The sequence below is a fragment of the Brassica napus genome, chromosome C4 (genome assembly GCF_020379485.1).
Source record: "Brassica napus cultivar Da-Ae chromosome C4, Da-Ae, whole genome shotgun sequence".
In the NCBI taxonomy this organism is placed as follows: Eukaryota; Viridiplantae; Streptophyta; class Magnoliopsida; order Brassicales; family Brassicaceae; genus Brassica; species Brassica napus.
In genome coordinates this window covers 38,091,751-38,106,101 of record NC_063447.1, presented here as the reverse complement: position 1 = coordinate 38,106,101, position 14,351 = coordinate 38,091,751, and the positions used below count along the sequence as shown (strand labels likewise).

Below are 14,351 nucleotides of genomic sequence, written 5' to 3'. Positions count from 1 at the left end.
TGGAATATTACTTTTTTTTGTCACTGTTTTAATAACTAATCTTAAAGTTCATTATTAATAATCTCTTAAACATTATAACAACATATCTAACACTCCTTATTTTTAGTTTATTAATATATTCTAATACTAATCACCAGCTACATCCACTCATCTATTTTATTAAAACACGATCATTGTTAACATTTACCCCTACTAATCTTTGAAATATTACTTTTCCGCCATTTGACATATCCTTAAATATATGTATAAAGCTAATTTTCTTAACCGCAGCTACCTTTATTAAGATCAACATATTTCGTAACTTTTAATTCCAAAACATTTGTGATCAACTTCTCTCAAATATTTATATCAGTCGACGGTTTGAGGATTTATTTGATAGTGGAAATAAATATCTAATATATGGTTCTCTTAACTATATTGTCGACTACTTTTGATTCGAGAGCGTACTTCATATAAGTTATAGTTTTATAGAGTTAATGTCCCTTTATAACATTAATAACCAACCCCCTTTATATTAATTAAGTGCTATTGTTTAAGTTACAACTTATAGTACAATGCTGATGTGTCAGTCTCTCAGCTCCTCTCAGAGTCCTAATGAAATAAGCTTTTTTACTAAATTACTAGATTAAGATCTGTGCCTTGCGCGGGATAAACATTATATATAAAAATTATTTTATGTATTATATGTTCTTACATATTATGAAATAATAAATATATATTGAATAATTAAAAGTCAGTAACTATTACATATATAATTAAATTGGTGCGAACGTATAAATCAATTTTATTAATCCAAACAATTTTTTAAAAATTTGATAGGATATGTAATTAAATTTAAATGATATTAACATACATAATATATTTTTAATATTAATGTCTATTAAATGATGCTTTCTACTCATATGTTTTTTTGATCATGTGTATCTTTAATATCAAAAACTTTAAATTACTGATAACAAAATTTTCATTGTAGGATTAATAATTTTAGTAATTTATAATTTAAATTTTTTTATCAATGTTAGTTCAAAACTTTTATCAAAAAAAATTATTCAAAGTAAATTTTGAAATCAAAATATTTATTTATTCAATATGGTTTATAGTTTAATTTAGAATGATATATATACATATATATTTTAAATCTTAATGATTAATTAAATTAGACTTTTATTTATATGATTTTGTAATCATTTGTATTTTGTCATAACAAAAATTTTAAACCATGGATCGAAAAATTTGAATGTGAGACTTTTAACAGTTTTAGTAATTTATAGTCGTTTTTTAAAATTCAAAATATAACATATACAGAAAAATCTAAAATTTTATAATATGGTTATTGTGATTTTTTTAAATTATTTTAATAGTTTAAAATTAAACAAATTTGATAGAAGATACATTTTTTAATCAAATCTTTATATATTATTCAAAATCATTAATTGTCATATATACTTTAGCCACATTAGGTAATTCCGTAATCTTTATTTAAGGAAATAATAAATGACATTAATAATAAATTTATGGTTAGTTTAATAAAAATATTATTATATAATTAGATGGACCAACATATTTCTCTAATAATTCTAAGAATCATCTTAGTGATGACACGTGACTACAAAAAAAAGTTGTAATGTTTCACAAATAATATATAGGGGATTTACATTTTATGCTACCAAATGATTTATTTAAGGATTTACACGACGGTTTGAGGATTTATTTGATAGTGGAAATAAATATCTAATATATGGTTCTATTAAATAATTGTCAACTACTTTTGATTCAAGAGCATATGACTTCATTTTTTTTTTGTCATCAATTTGTACGGACTTATACTGACTCTGTGAACCACACTGGGAGATCTTGATCCATGTGAATGACGAAAGACGGTTGCTTCCTGACACTGCGTGCTAGGCTATCCGCTTTTGAATTTTGCGTCCTTGGTACATAGATAATCTCTGATCTTATGAAACTTTCTTTCAGGATCTTAATATCTTCCAAATAACTTGCAAAAGCTGGTCATTCTTCTGGTTTTGAAACCATCTTCACCAATTGAGAATAATCCGTTGCTAACGTAACCTGAAATTGACGTAATTTTTTCATACATTCCATTGCCCAGAAGAATGCTTCTATCTCCGCATGCATTTGACTCATATAAGACTAGATACAATGGAGTGTTGATATTCAATTTTCAACAGTTGACTACATGCAATGGGATGTTAAATTTTTAGTTGAAAATGAGTAGGCATTCAACATGTTGAAGAAATTAAACTAGTTAGAATTTTGGTGGAGAGGAGAAAGGTTGCCCACATGGCTTGGTGCCATTGGCTGAAGAAAAGGTGACCGTGATGACAGTTTTTTGATTAATCGTGCTGAGTTTTTTTTCCTTCTACATTATTTGATTTAATTATTGTACAATAAATTATGTATTTAAAAAAAAATAAATATCAAAAAATTATCATTTTTTATACTTTATAACTAGAGACTTGTTCATAAGATTTGGACAAATAAAAAAAAATCATCTTTAGCCTCTCATAAATTCTCGTTTATATAGTTTCCTATCTTTATTGAGAAAATGGATCACAACAAAAACCCATCTAATAATACCAAAAATTCTTCTAACTATCCTTTCAATTATCCAAATCTCAACAACTATCCATTTCAAAACCAATCTTCCAACTAACCCCAAAATATACCAAACTATGGTTTTCCACCAAGTTTCTTCATGCCGTCAGCGATTCCAAACTATCATCCATATTATGGTTCAGCCATGTCATATTCATCTCAACCACCCGCTTATTCTTCTACTCCGACGGATAATGAAATTGTTATGTATGTTGGAGCAACTGAATTTTCCCGAATTTTCTACACAAATGACTTTTGGTGGTATAAGTGGTGTTAATGAAGCCACTCCTGGTGCATGCAATTCAACCCATGCTATCCGAAAAATCGTCAAATGCACCACCAAAATATTTATGGTGCTTTAGTGCTACTGAGTCGGTGGATCAAATATGGAAAAGACAAAGTTTTTGGCAGAAACTAGAAGAGCGAATCATTTTGGCGTAAAATTAATGAGTATTGTAAAAAGGATTGCTCATTTGATCCTCTGCGTGGTGGAGTTTCATGCAGGAATCATTACAACTACATGAACCAAAATTGGGAAAATGGATTGGCGCTAAGCGTGTGCAACAAAGTGGGTGGTCGGAGCAAGATATAATGGCAAAAACGCAAGAAATCTATTCAGGTGGTGGTACCCGAAATTTCAATTTGAAAAAAATTGGAGCTGTCCGTAATCAACCACTTTATGGTAGTCAGGAAGGTGGAAATAGTGGCTCTGGAAGTAGTGTATCTAAGAGAGACCACGAGAGTGATGCTAGTGACTCCAAGTCTCTAGGATCCAGTGCTCGACCAATGGGGAGAGATGCATCAAAGAGAAAAAGCGAAAAAGAAAGGTAAGGGCGCAGCCTTGGAAGTGGTCAACGAAGATTTTAATGAGCTCAGAAAAATCAAGGCTCAAGAGTTCGAACACTTGGAAAATTAGCCATGTTGCAAGAGGAGGCAAACTAAACGTGAAAAGAGGTAATCCAAAGGCAAGAGGAGGCAAACCAATTGATGAAAGAAAAAACTCGGGGTAAGAAGATAAAGATGTGGGTGAAGCTAAGTAAAAAGGAACATCTCACTGACAAGAGCAAAGAGATGTTCCAACAGTTGAGCCTTGAATTATTTGGAAATTAATTGTAGTCAAAAGTGGTTGTTTGTATCATACCACTCTATGCTTGTCTGTATCATGTCACTCCATGCTTTCATTATGTTTGTTTGTCACTTTCTCCTTTAATAATATTGTTGTCAGTTGATATTGTAATAATATATTATCACGTTATGCTTTAATAATAGAAAAATTTATTTTCCAACCACTCAACATGATTTTAATAATGATGTCGAGCGCCTGTGACTTTTCCGTCAATGTTATCCGTGAATTTTGGCTTTTAGTGGCAAAATCTTATCTTGCAACCACTCAACATGATTTAATAATTCTGTCAAGTGTCCCTGAATTTTCCATCAATGTTATACCATCAATTTCGGCTATAAATAGCAGAATTTTATCTTCCAACCACTCAACATGATTTAATAATGCTTTCAAGTGCCCGTGACTTTTTTTCCATGTAAGAATCTTATCCTCCAACCACTCAATCCATCAATTCCATTTTCTTATAAATCTGGACTCATTCTTTCATTGATGTACCAATACCACAATGGATCCATCAAAGTTTCCTTTTGATATGGATCCATCAGAACTTCTTTTTGATATCGAAGCTTACAAAATGCAGTCTGAAATTGAAGAAAGGTATATCCTTAACTAGTTTAGGGAGCGTTGAAAGAAAATATAGGAAAACTATCAACCTCATAGCTAGAGAAGATACCACATGAGAGATCATGCACAGCAAATCAAAGATTGATTGACGACTACTTTTCCAATCAACCTACATATGACGATGCAATGTTCCGTCGGCGATTTTGGATGCGAAAACATGTTTTCTCCGAATCGTTGGGGACCTATCAAGCAGTGACGATTACTTCACTCAACGATTTGATGCAAGTAATAAAGAAGGTATATCTCCCTTAGTGAAATGTACCACGGCCTTGTGAATGTTAGCATATGGTATGGAAACCGACGCGGTTGATGAATACATCAAATTTGGAGGTACTACAGCTTTGGAGTGCTTGCGTAGTTTTTGTAAAGGAATCATACAATTGTACGAGCAATTGTATCTCAGAGCCTCAACTGAAAATGACCTGCAAAGAATTTCTCATGTTAGTGAAATGTGAGGGTTTCCGGGGATGATTGGGAGTATTGATTGCATGCATTGGTAATGTAAAAATTGTCCTAAAGCGTGGGAAAGACAATATACTCGGGGAGATAAGATAACTACCACTGTTATTCTTGACGCGGTTCCATTCCATGATCTATGGATCTGACATGCTGTTTTGGATGTCTAGGCACATTAACGATATAAACGTCCTGGATCTTTCACCAGTGTTCGATGATGTTGAACAAGGAAATACTCGAAAAGTGAACTTCTTCGAGACCCAATGACCTTACAATATGGCGTACTATCTAGCTGACGGTATATATCCCTCTTATCCTACTTTCGTCAAATTGATTAGGCTTCCTCAAAGTAATTTGAACAAGTTATTTGAAAAAGTTCAGTAGGGATGTTAGAAGGACATTGAACGTGCATTCGGAATGTTGCAAGCTCAATTTAAAATCATTCGCAAACCAACTCGTTAGTGGAACATTTTCGATTTGGCTATCATAATGAGTTCATGTATCATATTGCATCATATTATTGTTGAGGATGAACGAGATACATATGCCCAACACTGGAACGACTATGACCAATCTGAAGCAAGTGGGTCTAATGCACCACAATCATCCTCGACTAAAGTGATACTTCCATTTGCAAATCACGTGCGTGGTAGATCTGAATTGTGTGATTCAAATGTGCATCACGAATTGCAAGCAGATCTAGTCAAACACATATGGAAAAAAAATCAGAATGTTTCTTGGTTAGAAAGATTTTCTAAGTTTGTGAGTTGATTTTATTGTACTAATTATGCTAGGTGTGTTTTATTATTTGTGTTGTGTGTTTATTAATGTATTGTATTACACTTTAAGTTTTCATAATTGTTTTTATTAGTGACTCTCTATATGTTTTGTCTTTAATAATTTATTTTTTACTAAAATTATAAAATACAACAGAAAAAGTTATATAATCATCTGTTTAGCTCTTAAGTATTGTAATTTAATATCAACCAATAATTATTATTAATATGTTATCACAAAAACAAAAACATAGGAAAAAATAAAAAAATATGAAAATAAAAACGGTAGGGTATGGTAATGAATTTCATTAAACAAACCATTATAGAATATAAAAAATGAGTGGTGTTAAACTATTAAGTGGAAGAAAAAGAAGATAATGTGGAAAAAAGAGAAGATGATGTGGAGGGTGTTGTGTGATGAAACCATTGTACATAGTCTAAGTTATAGTTTTATGGAGTTAATGTCCCTTTATAACATTAACAACTAATGTTAAGTAATCAGTGCATCAATATAATAAGTAGTAGTGCTTATTTACTATATTTAAAAAAAAAATACTTCATCTATTTCATATTAAGTATCACTTTAGCATTTTTTGTTACATAAAAAGTGTCGTTCTACAGTTCTAATGCAATTTATACTTACTTTTAGTTTTTTTATTAATTGTAAAATTCATTGATCTTATAAATAAATTCATTTATCTAAAATGCTATTGGTTAAATGGATGACACTAATGAAAACATAAATGCATTTCATCAATTTCGGAATATGTGTGAAAAATGTCTAAGTGACACTCTTTGTGAAACAGATGGAGAATAATCTATTTTTTTTAAACATTATCATTGTTAACATTTACCTTACTATTATTTTGTAATATTACTCTTTGCCATTGGACATATCCTTAAACATATATAGCTTTGTAAATGTAACTACCTTTATTAAGATCAACATATTATGTAACCTTTATTTCCAAAAAATTCAGATTAACTTCTCTCGAATATATTTATATTATTCGACTGTTTGAGGATTTATTTGATAGAGGAAAAAAATATCTAATATATGGTTCTTTTAAAATAAATTGTCGACTACTTTTGATTCGAGAGAGTATGACTTCATATAAGTTAAACTCCCTCTGAATCGAAAAAGTGCCAGTTTGACATTTTTTACGGAGATTGAGAAAATTATATAACATACTAATTTATCTTTATTTAATGTATGACTAATTAAATGAATAATATTTAAATAAAAATCTATTGGTTATCCAAAAGGGTAAAAGATAGATTTAATGTAAAAAAAAAATTAAAATTTTAGAATGGCACCTTTTAAAAAACAAAAAAATTAACCTAAAATGACACTATTTATAAAACATAGGGAGTATTTTTATAGACTTAATGTCTCTTCATAACATTAATGACTAATGCTAAGTAACTAGTGCACCAATATAATAAGTAGCAGTGCTTATTTACCATATTTTTAAAAATATAATACAATAAAATATTACTACCGCAATGAAATTAAATAAATATTTGTAAGCATATAATTTTCATTTTAAAAATGCGGGCATCCATTCAATTGTTGGCTCAGTTTCAAAGACATATGTTCCGCTCGGTTATTAATAAAATTTGGTTCAATTTTGGGTTATGTTATTCAGTTTAATACTGATTGGTTCTTCGGTTCAAGGTAAATATTCTCAAACTTATACATTATCTTACATAGAAATTATGTAAAATTTTTATTTAATTCCAAAAATAAACCAAGCACAGATCAAAGTCTAGTTATTATATAAATTATTATGTAACTTATTAAATTATACATTCCATATAATATCTAATACATTAATACCCTGACATTATCTAGACATTATTTGATAAGTGATTTGACATTTGTAATTACCACATTGATATTGAAAGAAAAATGATGACATGACATACTAGCAATGATGACATGGATAGAAATTAATTGTGACAAGGACATTGGAATTAAATATTGATTTATATTTTTGGTAAATTTTTTAATAACTCATAGATAATTATTAATATAAAAATAAATAACATAATAAAAATGGAAATATAATAATATTTTACAATTTTTGAAATATTATTTAACCATATTTTTATAACTATATAATTTTTATTACTAAAATAATTCTTCAAATTTCATATATTTCTTAAGAAAATTGTAATTTTCTAATCCCAATATCATTAGTGTTTTAATATCTACAAATTTAGATAGTTTTTTTCATAATTATATACCTAACAAAATTTTCTCATAGTTTATAGACTTTAATATAAAATATTTTAACCAAAAGAAATAGATAAAAAAATTCTTTCTAAGATTATAATTTTAAATATCTACATATATATGTCATTAAATATAAATTAAAATTAAAATATTTATTTTATCTTAATTTTACATATAATTAAATTAAAAATTAAAATGAAGTATTTAAAAAAAAACTAAAATTTAACCCAATTTTATTTTAAATATATTTTAAATTTTAAAACTATTATTTATTAATTTTTTTTTCATACTGCATGAAAACACCAAGTAAACCAATTAATCACATTTTATTCCTATTTTACTAACCATTTTGCATGTGTTTAGTCATGCTGGAAGAGTCTACTCATTTAACTCAGTATTTTCACCAATGCAATGGGTTGAAAAGCTTAATCATCTTTGAATTTTATTGTAATGAACCATACATGCCATTGAATTAATATTTTGCTAAATAGAAATTAAATCAACATTCTATTCTATCAAAATACGTTATATGGCTAGGGCCGCTACGCTATCACATGTTCTCATAAGTCTATTAACATTTTAATATTTTTCTAAAAACAATTCAAATATTTTTCAAAATATATATCTTGCAACAACAATGGAAATCATGGATTTAATTTTAAAACCTTAGAATATATATCCAACAACAATATTCTCCAACTATAAAATCACAAATATTAATTCTATTAGAAAACATATTTAAAACTTTAATTTTCAAGAAAACAATTTTTAATATTTCGTTCAAATATAATGTTGTCATCTATAATATTAAAACATAATGCCCTTTTTCGAGGTCTTCTTATGTTTTACAAGTATTTACAAGAGACTGTCATTGATTTATTTAAAACCTATGCTTCTAATTATATTATTATCCAATCTTTCTCTTCCAGCAAACAATATATTGCATTTCAATTTTAATTAACAAATTATGGAAACTAATTGTAACATCATAACGATTTATATTCATTTCCTTAGATAAATGTATATGACCACTTAATTAATCTGATTAAATATTTAAAATGGATTGACGTCAAAAAAAAAAAGAACAAATATATAAAATAGGTGTTCTAATTTAGTTTGTCAAAATTTGTTTTGATGAACCTAAGATCTATGAATCAAGAGAAATAAGTGAAACTCTATATACCTGCAAGGATCGGTGTATAGGGGGCATGTATCACCCGATCTTCGTTTACTATTTTAGAGAAGAGAAATGTTTTTTTAGACCTAAATAATTCTGGAGGCAGTCAAAAAACACATGTATGTTTTTGCCGGTTGTCAATAAAACCATTCATGGGCCTTGGGTTTTAGCGAGGTTTTGCGGGTTTTATCGAGTAATCGAAAGTTATTAAAACCAAAATCAATGGGTTTACCAATGAATATTTAAGCCAAACATTGAAATTAACTTTTAAATTTTAAAAATAAGAATTTAAATCAAATTGGATTACATACCAGTCACTCATCAGTTCAAAGGGTTAGCCTCGGTTTGTAATGGGTTTTATCGAGTAATCGATAGTTTTTTAAAACCAAATCAATGGGTTTACTGGTTCGACTGTTGGTCCGGTCGGATATAAAAATGATGATTTAAATGCAAAAATGTGTTAAATAGAAAAAAATATTTCAAATTAATAAAAGATTTGAAACATTTTGTTAATAAATTTTTTTATCACAAAATATCCCGCTCTTTGAAAGTGCGGATCAAAATGTAGTTAAACATTAATGTCATTAAATCGTGTACTTTACTAACATAAACAAAGAATCAAAGCATGCCCTAAATGCCGGTCAAACTTTAGAGTTTGAGTAAATGTTTAATAGACTCAATATTCCTAATATTGAAATGTAATTACTAAAAACTAGGTGATATCCGCGCCCTGCGCGGAATGAATGGATTCAAAGAGATTATAACTTTTAATCTATAGATATTAGAAATGCAAAACTTATAGTCACAAGATTACATATTATATAATGAGTTGAGACCTACCATAAGTGTTTTGATTGCAAGATCAAATTTGTAATGAAGGTTTGGGAAGAAGAATGTGATGAGTAGATGTGCTCAAAACAACCTATTTATATATACGATGAGGAAGGATTAGATTTCAAATGATGAAATCGTATGTGATTCGGATGAAAGCTAATCTATAAGAGTAATCAAAAACTTATATAAACTAAATTATGAAGGAAAAAAAAACACATACAATAGAATTATTGTTTTCATAAAATAAAATATACATATAAGATAAAACGAAATATAAGCAATAAACTAATAAAATTCTTGAAAAACATGAGCAATGACACCATAAAAAACACACTTAATGATGATGTTACTGTAATCATAAAACATGATATTGCAGCATATGTGATAGAATAACATAATAAAGTGAAATCACGATGTTATCACCTAGGTAAAATGACAATGTTACCACCTAGGTAAAATCAGAAAAACCTAATGTTTTGGTAACAATGTTTTGAGATATAGACTGTGGTGAGGAGATGTTAACATCGGCTACGTATTTATATACAAGAAATTTTGGGTCTAGGGTTTGCTATCTTTATTCGAAATCGCTTTAAATATATGTAATATTCAATAATTAATACTGAATAACTTGCGCTACAATTCTATTTTGAAACTCGCCTTATTACTCTATTTGCGAATTGATCTTTCAAAATCAGAAAACATTTTATTCTTATTTTTAATATAAGGAAACAAAGATTGCAGCTTGATTGAAAAAATCAATCGGTCTCAAATCAATAATCAATTCTGATTTTGAAACTTTTTATTTTTCGTCGCAATTTTTGTATAGAAATTATTGAGTTCAACTCCTATAACATACATTTATTCCAATAGCGTCATATTTATCTTTATACATTCCTGATTTGAAATATTATGGAGATCATCGTATGTCCCATTAAGTGTTGTGTGATTGACATTCCCTTCGTTTAGGTGAAAACTTAATTTATTAAGAAAGTAGAAAAATATTGTAATATGTAAGTTTTAATATATATTTCTTTTCACCAATGCCATTATTGCTGTAAGAAAATCTTAAAAATGCATAGCAAAGATATTTATAATGCATAGCAAGGATTTCATGTACACTATATCTTTAAAATGCATAGCAATGTTATTATATATGGCTTATTGAGAGTAAAAAAAAATACTCAGTAATTACATATCCCAAAAAGGAAGTCTTTGTTTGAAAACAAAATCTACATTTACATTTGAAATATTATATCATAAATTTTATAGAAAACTCCTCTTTTCACGTCAATTGTGTTGCCATTTCCTACGCTAACATTGCCATTGACAATAATTTATTTGATCCCGTGATTGACAAATCAATTTTGATTCATATATTATCGGAACACTCGAAATGGTAATGTATTAAATTGTGTTGCCTTGAATCCAAACTATCATAAAATGATCGTCGATTACAATTCACTACAAGAAAACATAATCTTAACGAGGGCGGTTTTCCTCGTTATTTCGTCGTAAAAGAGGCTTTACGACGAATTAGCGAGGAAACGCGTTTGCTCGTTACACGTCTGTCGTAACACATATTTCCTCGCTAATTCGTCGTAACTTAGCGAGGAATATATTTCGTCGTAAAGACGAAGTAGGGCGATTCGTCGTAAAGACCACGTCAATATTCCACGTAAGTACGTCGCTATAATTCCTCGTAAATACCTCGAAAATAGTTCCTCGTAATCTACACGTAAATACCTTGAAAGAGTTTCCTCGCAAAATACACGTAACAACCACGGAATGATTTCCTCGTAAAATGGTCGTAAACTTTTCCTCGTTATTTCCTCGTAAATGGTTCCTCGTAAAATACTCGTTAAATGTTTCTCGTCATTTCCTCGTAAGGTTTCCACGTAAAGAGGTCGTACATTGGCTACGAATTTACTTCGTTTTTATTATTTTACAGAATTTAAAAATATAATTAAAAAATAATTAAAATTATTTAATTTAATAATAAATTAAAATTCAAAATAAAAATAAATCAATATGAAAATATTTTATATATAAATAAGTTTTGAATTTATATAATACAACAACCAAAAAAAAAAACTAAGGGTCGTTCATCGCCCGGTAGAATTCATCACTCCTCCTCGTAACATCTGCCTCGTTATGTACGTCGGATGACTCGCCTTGAATGGGATGTTGTTGTCGCATGTTCCTCAACATGGACTCCCATTCCGGATTTGTGGCCGCAATAACGTCCAAGAAGCCCTCGACTCCACCCATACGAGATTTTGTCGCGGTCAACTCGTTACGCAGCTGAGCGGACTCTCTACGCAGCTCCGTGACTTCATCATCCCGTCGCTGACCATAAGACGATGTCGCTCTCGGAAAATCGTTGACAGAACCAATACCCAACGTCCGTTCCTTTTTTTTAGGGACAACCTTAAAAACAAAAAATAAATATTGTAAGTAAAAATTTAAAGTTAAATTAAATGAATAATTAAAAATTAATTTTTTTGAAAATTTACCTCCTCGTAAATCTTATCCACTTCAAGTGTGGATAAGGTGACGGGTAATCCGTCGGTAGACTGCTGGGTCAGCTGAGTCTGGCGGTCTTCAACCCGAGCAACTACGTTGTTGTAGATTTGCTCGGACTTGCCATCTACAAATACGCCCGCCTTGTTCTTGTAGGTCCTCTCGTAAAGTTCCATAAGAGACGGGAGATGTCCTGTCTCTTTGGCCTAAAAAACAGTTAAGAAAGTTAGAATAAATTAATATATGTATTAAAAAAATTATTTAATAAAATATTTAATTACCATTTCCAAACGGACACCGGCGTGGGGTTTTTGGCCCGTAGTGTGAAGCATCGGCCCGTTCCCGTGCTCATCGACTGTGTTACGGGAGTTAGAGCAAGCCTGGGCGATTCTAATGGAATCAGGAAGGCGCCAATAACGGATGAGGCCATCCCACACATCCGTGGTGAGCTCAGCGGGTTTGCCACGCTCATACCCCTTCACGATCCAGTCACCCTTCCAGTTGGAGACCGTGTCCAACAAGCGAACTTTCGCTTTCGCGTTAAACTTCTTCCTCACCCTCTCAGTGATCCCCAAGGCCCAATTATATTTTTGCTGTTGGAAAAAATAAATTAACAATTAGTTTTTTAGAAAGTATATATATAAATCATGAAAAAATTAAAATATATATAATTAATTAATAGAAACTTACAGCGTAAATTTTGAACCACGTCTTTCTGACGTAGTGAGACGTCTTACTCCAGTTTGGATGTGCCATGGAGAAGTAACCCTTGATCATGTCGGTTACGTCCGATGCAAGACATCCGTCAACCCCCCACCTGGAAAATACAAATTTAAAATATAAATTATTTTTTAATGTTATAAAAGAAATTTAAACGAATTAAAAAAAAATTAATGCAACATACCACAACGTTCCGTCCGGTCGGTCTGGGTCGATGACTGGTAAACCTTCTCTGCCTGGCAGACTGAGAATGTCCTCTACAGTGTACTGCGAGTAAGGAGCACTCGGAGGCACCATCAGATCAGGATGAATATCGGCGGCCATCGGAGGTGCCATCGGAGGAGGCACAGGAGGAGGCATCGGAGGAGGCACATGAGGAGCCGATGGTGCACTAGAAGAAGTAGACCCAGAGACTCTCTGAGTGTACTGAGTCTCGGGGACAGTCTCCTGGCCCGAAGAACTGGGAGAGAAAGAAGAGGCCGGGTCTAAACGACTACCCGGCTCACCGAAGATCTCTCTGTAATGGACAGTAAGTCTTCCTTTTCGAACCTAGGAAAAAAATGAAAATTTTAAAATTAACATCAACAATATATTTCCCAACATTATCCACCTAATCAACACTAAATAACATAAAATCCGCAAACCTATCCAAATTCCCTATACTAACCACCTAATCTATCCTAAACTAACCAAATTAGAGGAATCAGAGAGGCTTACCATTGCTACGAAATGGAGAGGAAGTAGAGAGGAAGTAGAGAGGAAAGAAAGAGTGAGCGCTCGGGTGTATATATAAGATTACATATCGTCGCAAATTCGTCGTAATTTTACGACGAAATAGCGAGCAGTTACAAAGGCCCGTGTTTTTTTACGAGGAAATTGCGAGGAATCACAAAGGCCCGTGTTTTTGTTTACGAGGTATTAACGACGATTTTGCCTACGTGGAATTAACGAGGCTTGCTTTCCTATAAATATACTCACAACTCTCATTCTCAAACCACACATAAACTCCCAAATCACACACCTATCTGAAATCACATTCCTCAGCAAAATCATATTCAAATTATAAATATTTGAAAAAAATAGGAAAAGGATAAGATATTAGAATTCATGTGGGCGAGACTTACGTATTATAATTGCTGGAAGTCTTGCCACATGTTATACTGGTATTTTGATCTTTTTCCCTTTTTTCTAGTTTTTATACTACGAGGTATTTACGACGATTTATGCTTACGTGGAATTAACGTGTTTTATGTTTAAATCTTTTTA

The 14,351-nt window shown here is 30.7% G+C and overlaps 1 pseudogene; it reads left to right on the top strand.

Annotated features, from left to right (window-relative positions):
• The first annotated feature begins 1,946 nt into the window (after positions 1 to 1,946).
• Positions 1,947 to 5,956, top strand: LOC125585328 (annotated as a pseudogene).
• The last annotated feature ends 8,395 nt before the right edge of the window (positions 5,957 to 14,351 follow it).